Source organism: Salminus brasiliensis, chromosome 12 (assembly GCF_030463535.1).
Source record: "Salminus brasiliensis chromosome 12, fSalBra1.hap2, whole genome shotgun sequence".
NCBI lineage: Eukaryota > Metazoa > Chordata > Actinopteri > Characiformes > Bryconidae > Salminus > Salminus brasiliensis.
The window spans coordinates 286,682-297,448 of NC_132889.1; the positions used below are offsets into that span (position 1 = coordinate 286,682).

Sequence of the window (10,767 nt, forward strand, 5' to 3'; positions counted from 1 at the left end):
CGACGAGCAGAGGCTGCACACACACACACACACACACACACACACCCCCCTAAACTCTTCCTCTCTGCACCCGTATTACACCCCAACCTGAACACCAGCATCACTCGGGAGCAACACTCACTGTCCACTCACATATATATAATATACAGTGCCCTCCATAATTATTGGCACCCCTGGTTAAGATGTGTTCTTTAGCTTCTAATAAATTGAGTTTTTTTCTAAATAATATAGGACCACGATGGAAAAAAAGAGTAAAATCCAACCTTTAAGAATTTTAAGGGGAAAAAAAATCCCTGACTAAGAAATAATTATTCTTCATAAAATCACCTGTTCCATAATTATTGGCACCCCTAACATTTCTTAGGAAATAAATGTAATTAAAGTATTTCTGTCAATTCTACAGTCGTTTACGAAGTTGATCAGAGTATGTAGGAACATTTAATTAGTAATTCACAGCTTCCTGTTTCCCTGGGGTATAAATATGACGTGACACAGAGGCCATTTCTCTTCAACATGGGAAAGACAAAGGAACATACCATTCAAGTAAGGCAGATGTGTGTAAGAAAATAGCCACTGACCTCCACCTGTCCATATCTGCTGTCAGAGGAATTATTAAGAAGTGTAAAACAACTGGAACAGTGGTAAACAAGCCTGGACGAGGACGCAGGTTTATTCTGCCACCACGCACAGTGAGGAGGATGATAAGAGAAATAAAAAGCTCTCCAAAGCTCACTGTTACAGAACTGCAACAAATGGCAGCTTCTTGGGGTCACAAAGTCTCCAAAACAACCATCAGGCGCTATCTGCATGCCAGCAGGCTGTTTGGGAGGCACTGAAAAACCCTTTTCTCACTCAGTCATAAACGCAAACGTCTGGAGTTTGCTAAGCAGTACTGAACTTCCACTGGGACCGTGTGCTTTGGTCAGATGAAACTAAGATCTAAGTGGGTCTGGCGTAACACAAGAGCTGAGTATGCAGAAACGCACCTCATGCCCACTGTGAAATATGGGGGGGGATCAGTGATGCTGTGGGCCTGTTTCTCCTCCAAAGGCCCTGGGAACCTTGTTAGGGTGCATGGCATCATGAATGCTTTGAAATACCAGGACATTTTAAAACTAAATCTGGAGGCTTCTGCCCAAAAGCTGAAGATGGGTCGTCACTGGGTCTTTCAGCAAGATAATGACCCAAAACATATGGCCAAATCTACACAGAAATGGTTCACCACACACAGAATCAAGCTCCTCCCATGGCCATCTCAGTCCCCAGACCTCAACCCCACTGAAAACCTGTGGGGTGAGCTGAAGAGGAGGGTGCAGAGGAGAGGACCCAGGTCGCTGGATGATTTAGAGAGATTGTGCAAAGAGGAATGGTCAAAGATCCCTCTATCTGTATTCTCCCATCTTGTGAAACATTATAAGAGAAGATTAGGTGCTGGTTTGGTGTTGGTGTTTGGGGTTGTACAAAGTATTAACATCAGGGGTGCCAATAATTGTGGCACACATGATTTGATGTTAAACCATTATTTCTTACTGTGGGATTTTTTCCCTACTGAATAAATTCACTTGAGTGAATCGTGGTCCTATATTATTTAGAAAAAAAACAATTTATTAGAAGCTAAAGAACACATCTTAACCAGGGGTGCCAATAATTATGGAGGGCACTGTATATATAACATGATAAAAGGCTCGCATTATATTTCAAATCGACAGAAAACCATGCTGACTGAGCGTCCTCTACCTGCCGGGGCACGGAGGAAGCTCAAGGTGGGTCGCTTTCAGTTCACTCTTCATGCAAATGAGTAGATTTACTAAACTCTTAATGGAAGTGGTCCTGGTGCCGCTCTGCTGTTGGTATTTTTACATCTGCCGTTTTGTTCTAATAACTTCCTGAAAATCTGAAATACATGCTTCCTGATCTCTCCTCTCCTGCAGCACCTGATTTCATTTACCTGCTCAAATCAACCAGGTGTTGGATGATAGCTAGTTTCTAATGTCACAGGTACTGACTGATTAATAAACAAACAAACAAACAAATAGAAGCTAATGGGAAATCTAAGCAGGCCACAATGATGACTGTAGAGAACACAGAACTATTTCCAAAGAAGCCGAACAGAAGTGAAAAAACCCATGAAACTGACAACCGCCCTGCCCACACGAGCCCTCTCTGTAGTACTCGGTTCCCTGTCCGGGGGGGGGGTACAATGAGGTCAGCTCAGCACAGAAGTAAAGACGGTCATTGCAGCAAGCCACAAAAACAGCTTTAGAAAAGTAAAAGCCACAGATATAAAAACACATAGACATTCATATTCATACGGAAGGAAATGTGCATAAAGAAAACTTCCTCTCAGTCTCTGCGCCAACATCACAAACAGCCACAGGGGTGAAAAGCCTCCCCTAAAATATCATCAACCAGCACAGACCCTGAATACACTAGGAAGACAAGATGTACAGACATTGCTTCATATCACACATATATGTGCAGTGTGTGTGTTCTTACAGCAGTCGCTCATTTAAATAAAAAAAAATATTTTTTTACAAATAAAGTTTTTACAAATAAAGCTTGTTGTGCTGTAGAGAGTGTATTAACGTGTTTACCCTTAGAAAGTCATTTTAGCAGAAGATTATATAAAGAGGTCTAAATATAAGTATTGAATAAATGTGTGCAGTATGACTGATATCATAATGCAGAAATTGTAAATATATCTATAGTTATTAACATGTGTGAATATTTATTTATACATTTATGTCTCTGCACAACAACAATGACACCCCTATATGGACGAAGGTATGTGTACATATATGTAATATTACAGCACAGCATTTCTAAATATACCAATTTTAAAGTGTGTATATATATATATATATATGGGTGTGACTGAGTAAAGGGAAGTACAGTAAACAGGTAAGTCATCTTATTACATCTACCGTGTTCACAAGTCTTTATAACCCTCCACCACCCCGTCACCTGCCTCTCAACCTCTTATCAGACGGAGTTTGGCCTCGTATTAAGCCACCGAAACTCCAGCCCAGACCAGCAACACATCCTTACTTTAGGACTTTTTATTCTTTATTTTTAGTGTTTAGTGTACTTTTCCGTCTTACCGTCTGTGTGCTTGTTAAATGTCTCTCACCAAGTAAAATTCCTTGTATGTGTAACATCAGAGATTCTTCTTCTGATATAGTGGACCTCTACTCCTTCACTGCTCCAATTTTCCAACCCCACTTTGTTTATATGTGTGTATATTATGGTTAACCACCTATTTATGGTTCATTGTTGTTATGCTTTAGTAAGCCTAAAGTTAAGCTCTGCACCAGTTTGTAAAGTTCTAGCTTATGGCCATTTGCTGTGTTTTTCTCACCAGCCCTGAAACTGGGTCTAAGCTATATATATCATATCTGATGTCTTATCCTGGCCGGAGCAGAGCAGCGCTAAACATCACAGCATTTCTCCGGACGTCTCTGAACCAGACACGGCTGTCTCCCACACTCACTTTCCTCTCTCGCCCACCTCAACTCTACCTCCTTTACAGTCGAGGGGAAACAAGCAAAGCCGATTACACAAAGGTGGCCAGTTTACTGTAAACACGGTGTCCTGCTTTGTTCTGATCACCTGCTAAAGTAGAGTGACCATGTTTTGGAGGACACTGAGGACACAGACATACACTGTAGGTAAGCTGAAGTTGAAGGACAGTGGCAGTGTGTGTGTCTGTGAGGGTAGGAAGGAGTTAAATATCCTGCAGGCTTGTTAATAAAGATAAATATTTACCAATTTACCAAAATGAATACATAGCCTTAATCATCTCCTTCTGTTTCAGCTCAAGTAAGATAATATAATCCTTTATTAGTCTCACAGTGGGGAAATTCTCAAGTGTTAAAGTAAAATAAAGTAAAATATTAAGACGCAAAATATATATTGTTAAAAAAAACAAACAAACTATATATATATATTTAGTTATTTATTAAAAATGTATTATTCAATATACACATTACACATACAAATTAATTTAAAAAATACAATTGTTTTAGTTCTTGGTTTACTAACAGACACACACACACATGCATATGAAACTTGTTTTTGCCAATATATATATATAATAAAGACAATGTATTATTAAAATATAAAATTAAATATTTCCTAGCACAAAACTTTGATATGCTACACATGTCCTGATATATTTTAAAATATATTTGTTATATATGAAATATATTCTGAAATACATTTTAGTGTTTGAAATTTATTTTAAATGTATAAATTAAATATATAAAAATATAAATAAGTCTAATAAAATAAAAGAAATAGGAAGTCTGGTAAAGCAAAACTGGTTTGTGCTTATTTACGTTTGGGTTTAGGCCGTGTAGATTTTAGGCTGTGGTCAGTCGGCTGAGGTGGGAAGCAGTTTCTCTGATGGTTGATGTAGACACAGGTACGAGTTTAAAGCTGTAGAATCACACACTGCCCTTAGATCAAAAATCCAAATCCCAACCTTTTACAAAACGCAGAAATTCCAACCAGGCGCAACAGCATCAGCTTCCCAAACTCAGAATACCAGAACTGGCCAGTGCTGCTAACTCATTTAAGTAACTGGACACTGATTAGCATTACTCAAACAGCATCAGTTACAGTTAGCATGATGCTGTTTGAGTGATGCTAATCAGTGTCCAGTTCATTAACTGTTAGCAGAGTTAGCAGGACTGACCAGTTCTGGTATTCTGAGTTTGGGTATTGTCAAAGGGTGCAGCTTCAGCAAAAAGGGTTCTGGGTATTACTGAAAAAGGTTCTTTGACTACTTTAACCTGCATTGGCAGGATACGTCACTTTCAGGAACAAGGGTTCTATATAAAGGCCTAAGTACTGAAAATAGTGCTGACTCAGAATCATAGTGGAACCTTATTTGGTGCTATAAAGTAGCCAATTATGAAAGGTTCTCTAAAGAGCCATCTACAGTTTTCCTTTTCTGAGTATATAAAGAACCTTTAAGCTGCCAATGAAGGATTTAAGAACCCACACTGTTGGTTCAGGTTCCTAAAGAACCTTTTGAAAAAGAGTTTTTTTTAACATATTGCAAATGTAAGCTTAAAGAGGTTCTTCATACTCACTCATCTGTATGAATACGGTTCCTTATACGTGGTTCTCTGCTCTCCATAACTCCTCAACTAAAGTCATATAAATATCAGTTTTGACATCATCCAGTCTGGTTTTAGTGAGAACAGCAGCAGGAGTCCGAACTGCAATCTGTCTCAGGGTTCTAGCTAATGAAGCCAAGAAGCTCAGTGAGCTGCATCTGCTTTAGAGAACCCTGATTACCCAGCAACCTCGCCTCCTTACTCTACGCTATTAAAAGTACAAGATCTTCGAGGGACGGTTGAAAGTTAGCCACACCCTCATCTCCAAGTCCAGTTTAAGGTTCTAAATGGAAATGCACTCCTATAGCTCACTCCAACCTCACCCTTCCTCCAGGCTCTCGGCTCAAGCTTAAAGACAAGCGGTCAGTTCAGTCACTGACCCGAGGCTTTGGAACAGCCATCCGCTGGACATTGGTGTGTCCAGCTGTGTGTCAGCTTTAGAAACTGAACACCTGGCTATCTTTAAAACTTTGTGAATGGCTGTGATTTGTTATTGTGTTTACACTATGTAGACAAAATTATTGGGACACCTGCTCATTCACTGTCTCTTCTGAAAGTAAGAGTATTAAAAGAGCTGATCCTGCTTTTGTTGGAGTAACTGTCTCTACTGTCCAGAGAAGGTTTTTGCAGCATTGCTGTGAGGATTTGATTGCATGAGGTCAGGATGTTGGATGATCACCCCCCAATCATCCCCAACTCATCCCAAAAGTACTGGATGGAGCTCCTCCACCATCATTCCAGAGAACACAGTTCTTCCACTGCTCCACAGCTCCTCAATGCTGGGGGGCTTTATACCCCTCTAGCCCACGCCTGGCATTATTAGGCAGCATGGAGCCAATAGGGTCATGATGTTGATCTGCTCCAGAGAGTCCTATTCTATTGGCAGTACTTCTTCTCTACAGGGACTAGACAAGCTGTGTGTGTGCATTTGCACATCTGTGTCAGCAATGGAAGTCAGTGTCAGGGGGTTCTGTGTGCTCGTCTCTTTATACTAGCAGTTGAACAGTGAGGGCAGCCGCTGTCAGCCGCTCAGTGCAGAACGTCTCCCACCTAATAAACCCAGCAAGACCCCGCTCCTACATCTCACTTCCAAAAAGCGCTGGATGTAGGAGCGGTGCCTACGACACACAGAGCCGCTCACCAACCCCCTTCTCAACACATCCAACGACTTTAAAGGCTTGTCCTAGAACCCTTATGTTATATGAAGGTTCTTCAGAACTTTGCAAAGGTCCCTACTTACTGGAACGTCTCATTTACATCTCATTTACATCTCATTTATAAGGGTTATTTCTAGAACCTTTCACATTAAGCAGATGTTCTAAAATTTTTACAAAGGTCTTTCCCAAAGAAATGTGGTTCTACTGAATTATAAAGTTCATCTTAGAACCCAGAAGGGGTTGTTTCAGGTTTTAAAAGGTTCTTTTCACTTGCACATGTTTTACAAAAAACATTTATATTAAATTATAAAGTTTACAAATAAATGGTTCTATGGGATTTAAGGGTTCTATGGGTATCTTTTTAAATGGTTCACACTCATTAACAAAAACAAATGGTACCACTGAATTTAGGTTTGGTTCCTAGGACGTCTACGGTGTAGATGTTCTTTAAGAAGGTTCTTCATGTTTCATCTCAGTTACAGAAGCACCTACGAACATTCCCTAAGATTTGTTATTTGAAACTTCTTCAGTTGGTTCTTCTGTAGCAGTATGCAAAAAAATCCTTACAACCGGTTCCGTCCTTTAGGCTGTTGACTAAACAGCACAGCACTTTCACACTTACATCTCATTAACAAAAAAAGGTTCCACTAAATTTGAGGATTCTTTCTAGAACATTACATTATGTGGATGTTTTTAAAATGACCTTCTTTAAAGGTTCTACAAACGTATAAATCCCTTTATTAAAAGACATTGTCGTAGAACCTCTACAGTATGTGGAGTTTTTTCTTAAAGCCTTCAAAGAAAATTTCGAAAGGTTCTTCACATTCACATGTCTCATTTACTAAATGTGGTTCTACGGTTCTACTGAATTTGTTTTGTTCCTAAAACCTTTACAGCACATAGAAGGTTCACGCATCTCTTTTATAAAAATGGTTCCACTGAACTTTGAACACTTTGTGCTACTTCCATATTATATTTGGGTTCTTTAAAGCTTTAAGAAACTTCCACTCTCACATCTTGTTCACAAAAATGGTTCCACCGAATTTTAGGGTTCTTTCTGGAACCTTTACATACAGCGTTACAACCTTTCTTGATACTTTAGATTTATTTTCAAATGTGATTTCACTGAATTTAGAGCTAGAACCTGTGCAGTATATGGAGGTTCTTTCATGGTTAAAACGGTTCTACACACTCATAAAACTCTGGACAAATAGTTTCTCTCTTTGAGGCTCTTCATGCTCACACATCTCCTTTACGAAGGTTCTACACACTCATGGAACTCATTTGCAGAAGCAGATCCTTTGAAGGGTTCTTTTTAGAACCGTTACTTTTTGTGGATGTTCTTAAAACTTCCCAAACTTTCAGACCTGCAGATCTCAAAGTGGTTCCAAAAACCAAAGTGGTTCTGTAGAAACCGTTCCTGCAGGGTTCTCCAGGATGTTGGTTCTGAGAGCTGAGGTGTGAGGTGTGTCTTACCTGGTCAGAAGGTCTACAGGTGAGCCCTCAGAACTGTTCTCCGTGAGCAAGTTCGCGAACTACAGCAGCAGTAGCGTGTCAGACGGATAGGCCGCAGCGTCTGTGTGTGTGTGTGTGTGTGTGTGTGTGTGTGTGTGTGTGTGTGTGATGAGAATGATTGACAGTGTTTGACGCAGCTGCAGTACGTGTGAAGCAGAAGCGTACAAGGTCAGTGTCTCCTGTGGTTTCTCAGCTCACTTCCTGCGTGCGATTACCATCTGTCCTCTCCTCCATTTACAGATGATTATCAACCACACACACACACACACACACACACACACACACACACACTCTTAAACTCATATGCACACTCCCACTTCCTACACCTGCGCACCAATACTACTCTAATACTCCCACATACACACACACACACACACACACACACACAATTCAAGTGTGTTTTTATACAGTGTGGGGACATCCATACCACACATGTCCAAAACTGTGTGGACACCTTCATTACTTTAATATTCATTACCTTCATTACTTTAATAGTTTCCATGCGTAACAGGCCCCATATGTATTATTTAGATATGTAAGTACCTACACACTGTACACTCTGCAGACTGAGTACTCTCAGAGGAGGGACTGATCATCCATGACTACACCAAGGCTTCCAGCTTCTGTAGAAGGAGTGACCAGTGAGTTCTCAAAGGAGATGGCCAGATCAGTGTGAGGTCCAGCAGAACCTTTTGTTCATACAGTGTACCTCTCACACGCACCAAGTTAATATCTAGAACATCTAGAACAGTAACTTTGCAAAACAAAGTTACTGTAACTTCCAACTGAATGACCCTGACTGTCGTATCTCTCTCTCTCTCTCTCTCTCTCTGTGTGTGTGTGTGTGTGTGTCTCAGTAGGACAGCAGACTCCCTCACTCTTCAGATCTTTATCATTCAGAGTTTTTAATTATTCACATCACTGAAATACACACACTCTCCTGACACTCCCTAATCAACATCTCACTTTCCCCATCTCTCTCTCTCTCTCTCTCTGTCTCTCTCCCTCTCCCTCTCCCTCTCTCTCTCTCTCTCTCACACACACACACACACACACACTCAAAAACACCTAAATACCCATAATGCACAGCTAAAGGGATGTTGGTACTGTAGATAATATAATAGAACTTCTGAAATAATGAAGCGGAAGTGTTTCAAATCAAACACCCAGATACAGGAGTTTCTGATCACCTCAGTCACACACACACACACACACACACACACATACATCTGTGTCAGCACTTGTGAAAAACCATAGGAAGCCACCTTAGCTATTTCCTGTAGAGTTACTTCCTGAGCCTCACACACACACACACACACACACACACACACACATGTTCTATTTATAGACATGTAACAAATTCAGAGGCATGTATAAACACCTTTCAGGGCTCTGTATCCTCACTGATGCTTACTATAGCTAAATCAGTGACATTGATCGAAGCAGGGATGGATCGGGTTGGATCAGGGTGGATCTGGATAGATCTGGGTGGATCTGGATAGATTGGGGTGGATTGGGGTGGATCTGGATGGATCGAGTGGATCGGGTGGATCTGGATGGATTGGGGTGGATCAGGGTGGATCTGGATAGATTGGGGTGGATCAGGGTGGATCTGGATAGATTGGGGTGGATCTGGATGGATTGGGGTGGATCTGGATAGATTGGGGTGGATCTGGATGGATTGGGGTGGATCTGGATAGATCTGGGTGGATCTGGATAGATTGGGGTGGATCGGGGTGGATCTGGATAGATTGGGGTGGATCTGGATGGATCGGGTGGATCGGGTGGATCTGGATGGATTGGGGTGGATCAGGGTGGATCTGGATAGATTGGGGTGGATCAGGGTGGATCTGGATAGATTGGGGTGGATCTGGATGGATTGGGGTGGATCTGGATAGATTGGGGTGGATCTGGATAGATCTGGGTGGATCTGGATAGATTGGGGTGGATCTGGATAGTGTATCATGTGGATCATGTGTATGAAGACACATGACCTGTGTGTTTATAAACCAAAGGTATAGAAAAGATAATTAAATCCGTTTCATCTTCTTACCAGGTCAATTCACAACAGGTTCAGCCATGTGGAGATCTGTTGCGTGACAGGGTGGAGTTCATTAGAACCTCTTGAAGATCTCAAGAATTCTTTTAAAATCGGTTCTTTACCGATTTTAAGGTTCTTCACTCACATCTTCATTACAAACAAGCTTCTGAATGAACCAATAGCTCTCGTTTTTCAGGGTTAAACTGGAGGGGTTCTGATCCTCTGCTTTCGGGGCAGCAGGACGAGAACTTTCTCCACTAACTGGAGGTCAGATGTAAAGTCAGCTCCTGAACATGAATAATGCGTTTTAGTTTTTTGGTGAGGAAGATGGTGCTGTGGTGTTGTTGGATGTGTTGGACGTTATTCAGGTCACGTCACAGTCAGAGACGTTGCTCCTGCTATTCATCCAGCACGAGCGGCCTGCTGGGCAGAGTACCCCAGATGATGTGCTGTGGGAGTGTGTGAGTAATGAGGAGTGCTCAAAGAGAGTGTGTGTGTATGTGTGTGTGTGTAATGAGACTTAGAAATGCAGTTCCAGCAGGGTCCTAACACCACCAGGGGGCGCTCTTTTCACTGAACCACTAATCAAAAACTTACGGTTTTGATTAGTAGTGCTTTGAACTCCATAAACTCCACCGAGGCTAGAGGTCCTGACCTCTCCCAGAGAATAAACCCGTGAGGGGCCTGTAAGCGTAGCCCCAACTGGGAACCAGTAAGTTTGTGAATGGGGTCAGATTTAAAAAGTCTTACTAGATTCCAGTAATACCACATGTGCAAACCCACTCAGAGCCCATGCCCACCTAGAATCCACCTAGCCACTTGGTTTTAATGTTATGGCAGATGCACTCGGTTTATCCCAGTACACACTCTACAGCTAAGGCCTGCAGTAAAGGCTGCAGTGAGTCTAGGCCGGTATAGCGGAAGTGTCTGA

At 41.5% G+C, this 10,767-nt stretch overlaps 1 protein-coding gene across 3 annotated transcripts in view; it reads right to left on the reverse strand.

Annotated features, from left to right (window-relative positions):
- LOC140573670 (uncharacterized) overlaps positions 1-8,011 on the reverse strand; it is a 21,307-nt gene extending 13,296 nt beyond the window's left edge. For 2 of the 3 annotated variants that reach the window (XM_072693157.1, XM_072693158.1), the window contains exon 1: positions 7,757-8,009. The gene's annotated coding sequence lies outside the window, so the exon portion shown is untranslated. Of the gene's footprint in view, positions 1-7,756 lie in introns of all 3 variants that reach the window. The other variant, XM_072693159.1, reaches the window with a different exon arrangement.
- Positions 8,012-10,767: the final 2,756 nt, after the last annotated feature.